This window comes from Nematolebias whitei, chromosome 10, assembly GCF_014905685.2.
Source record: "Nematolebias whitei isolate Nwh7 chromosome 10, NemWhi1, whole genome shotgun sequence".
NCBI classification, from domain to species: Eukaryota; Metazoa; Chordata; class Actinopteri; order Cyprinodontiformes; family Rivulidae; genus Nematolebias; species Nematolebias whitei.
This window is the reverse complement of record NC_056507.1, coordinates 4,295,533-4,299,453: the sequence shown is the minus strand read 5'-3', so window position 1 is coordinate 4,299,453 and position 3,921 is coordinate 4,295,533.

The following is a 3,921-nucleotide window of genomic DNA, read 5'->3' as shown; positions in this document are numbered from 1 at the left end:
TTGGATTTTGACGTGGCAACCCAATTTTCTATGGTAACTTCTTTATATTCTTCTTGATATATGATCATCAAGATGGCCGACGTGGATGGCGTTGGCGTAGCTCGCTCTTCCGGATCTCTGGCGTTTTCTAGAGCTCGCTTAAAACCATGTATATATAAGACGGTCGAGGATAAAATTATCGTTGAGGATGAATTTTTACACTTTCTTTTTATCAAACTAAAGACGCTAAGCCAGGACGAGATTATCTTGTTGGCCGTCAACACCTTCGACTCAGATTGGATTGAAACTTCAAAGAAGACGCTATATGAGCTATGCACTCCCTCCCAGCGGAACATCTCGCATAAAGGAGCACAAAAGGATATCAACAATGTGAAGGCCTGTCTCAAAGTGCTAAACGAATGCGGGGATAATATTCCCAGATTTGTGTCCCACTATCTGGACGAGCTACCGCCAGTGACTTTTACTAACATGGATGTCTGCGGCTTGCTACGTAAAATGGAAGAGCTCCATGTTGCAGTATCTGCAATGAAGCAAACACTCAGAGTTCAGACTGAAGTCAGTGAAGATCTTCACGATATTACCACGGACCTGCGACACCGGATGTCTGCTCTGGAACAAAGCGCCGAACAAGGACGGGGAAGCCGGTCTGTATTGGTGATGGAGAAAGGTGCGGCGGACAGGGATCTGAACGCCGCACTGGTTACGGAGCCTAGTCATGGCGATCTGGAGGGGGACCCCCTCTCAGCTGGTACGGGGGATGTCCCAGCGCTGCCAGCCGGAGAGGCCTCGCCATCTTCGGGATCTCCTAAATGGAGCCAAGTCGTGAAACGGCGCTATCGTCAGCCCAAAGGGCTAGCTGTTCCCAATTCAACAGCTAGCTCTGGTCCTTCACTGGGACGCAGGAAAGCTGGACAGACTATTGTTGGTACTGGTGCCGCTGGAAACATCAAAATTGTAAAAGCAAAGCTGGTGAGTGTTTTTGCATCTAAATTCTCACCTGACCTCGAAGCAGATACACTAAGCGCTTATCTTAAATCTAAACTTGGGCATAAGGTTACATGCCAGAAAATTAAGACTGTTAATACCAGGTTTGCCTCATTCAAGGTCTCTGCTGAATGTAGTGAAGTGGCTGTCATGTACAACCCAGAGCTTTGGCCTGAGGGAACTATTGTGCGGAGGTTTTATGAGCCACGCAAAACAATCATCGGTGCAGACGCTACTCTTTCTTCTACGGGTATATGCGTTTCTATCGCTGGCGTGAGCACAAAACCATAAATTCTATGGACATTAAAGTCATATCCTACAACTGTCGTGGCCTGCGCTTAGGACAGAGCGCAGATGATAAAGCTCGCCGTTTGGTTGTTGACCAGTTGCTGCTGCACTGTGACATCTTGTGCTTGCAAGAAACTTTTCTGGCCAAACAGGATTTAAAAGGACTAAACTCTATTAATGACACTTTCCTGGGTGCTGGAGAATCTTCTACAGACCTGAGTTTGGGTATTAAAAGAGGAAGGATACCTGGAGGAGTGGCTATTTTATGGAAAAAGAGCCTGGACCCACTGATAAATGTCGTTAGACTTGGTGTAGACTGGTGTATTGCAGTACACGTGAAGCAGCGTGAACAAGAATGCTTTATTTTAAATGTCTATGCTCCACATGAATGTCATCACAATGAAGAAGAATTCCTAAGTAAACTTGCTTTTATTAGCTCTTTTATGCAAAACGAGAAGGTAAAAAGTATTTATGTTATGGGTGACATGAATGCTGACATATCAGATACTAATTCGCTGTTTTCAAGGCATTTGAATCATTTTTGTACGGATTCAAATCTAATTTTGTCTAGCAAAGAACTTTTGCCAGCTGCAAGTTATACGTACATAAGTGAATCCTGGCATACTACGTCTTGGTTGGATCATTGTATTACTACAGCAGATGCTCATGCTGCTCTGGTATATATTAATATCTTATACAATGTCTCCACTACTGATCATATCCCTTTTGAGATGTCTATTAGATTTGATCATATACCCGCTACTGTATATGGAAACAGCAATCATATTCAGACACGTATAGATTGGTCTTCTTTATCTACTGAACAAATATCCCGGTACTTTAACCAAACTGATCGATTATTAGGCGCCATTACATTACCAAGAGAGGCAGTTGCATGCATGGACTGTAACTGCTCTGATTTTGAACATAAAACCAATATAACTGCTTTTTACTCTCAATTAACGGAAGCGCTATTGGGAGCTAGCCTGCCTCTTAACAAGAGTACAAGAAAGATAAAAAATAGACCTGGTTGGAACACTCATGTATCTAAATACCATGATGAAGCCTGTAAAGCTACTTCCTCTTGGGCTCTAGCAGGTAAACCCAGGCAGGGCCCTATATTTGAACACAAAAAGCTGTCTAATGCAAAATACAAATATGCACTACGCTTCATTAAACGTAATGAGCAAACCATGAGGCTGATTCCTTAGCAAGAAAGCTTATAGGTAAAGACAATAAAGCGTTTTGGAAAGAGGTCAAAACCATCAGCAATGGTAAATCCTGTCTACCTTGTACTGTTGATGGAGCCTCAGGAGCGAATACAATTGTACATTTTTGGCAACACCACTATAGCAAACTATTCACCTGTGTACAGAGCGAACCCTTCCAGGATGTCCAGGTTAATAATGTAGAAACTATCAAAACACATGAGGTCTATCAGGCAATTCAAGAACTGTCTGTAAATAAATCTGTAGGAACGGATCTTATTTCAGCTGAACATCTTAAGCATGCAAGTCCAAGGTTAGCCCCTCTCCTTGCTTTGTGTTTCACTGGTTTTATTATGCATGGTTTTATTCCCAGTATCTTGATGAATGTCATTCTATCTCCTGTGATTAAAAACAAAACTGGAAAAATTGGCAGCTCGGATAATTATAGACCTATTGCACTAGCAAATACTCTGTCTAAAGTCTTCAAACTAATTATTTTGCCAAAATTTGCTAAACAAGTAGAGTCTACAGACAATCAATTTGGGTTCAAGTCCAAGCATGGTACTGATCTGTGTATTTATGGCCTAAAAGAATTACTGAACAGTTACAATAGTAAAAATTCTACAATTTTTTTGTGCTTCTTAGATGCCACTAAGGCTTTTGATCGTATAAATCATAGTAAATTATTTTTAAAATTGTGCCAAGCCGGTGTGCCTAAGTACATAGTAAGATGTTTGTCCTATTGGTATGCTAACCAAACAATGCAGGTCAAATGGGACAACTGTGTGTCTGCACCCTTCCATGTTAGAAATGGAGTCAGACAAGGAAGTATTTTATCACCTATATTGTTTAATTTTTATATGAATGATCTCTCTAAGCGGTTAAACATGTGTAGAACAGGCTGCATGGTTGGTGATACAATTATTAATCATTTTATGTATGCTGACGATATAGTGGTTTTTAGCCCGAGCTCAGCGGGTCTACAGCAGCTGCTAAATGTGTGTTCTGCATATGGTGAGCAAAATGACGTCCAGTTCAATCCATTAAAAAGTACAATTCTAATTTGCCGCACTAAAGAGGACAAATATAGAATATTTCCAAATTTCAAATTGTCTGGGTCTCTACTGAATGCTTCACATGAAGTAAAATATCTTGGACATGTCTTGACAGACCATCTATCTGATGATGAGGACATGTACCGCCAGCTTCGTATGATCTATGTTCAGGCAAATATCCTTGTGCGTAGGTTTGGATTCTGTTCTGATGAAGTGAAACTGAACCTGTTCAGATCGTATTGTACACCATTGTATACTGCCCATTTGTGGTGCAATTTTAAAAAAGCCAGTCTTCATAGATTGAAGGTCGCTTATAATGATGCTCTAAGACTATTGTTACATAAGCCTAGATGGACCAGTGCTAGTGAGCTGTTTGTATCCACCTG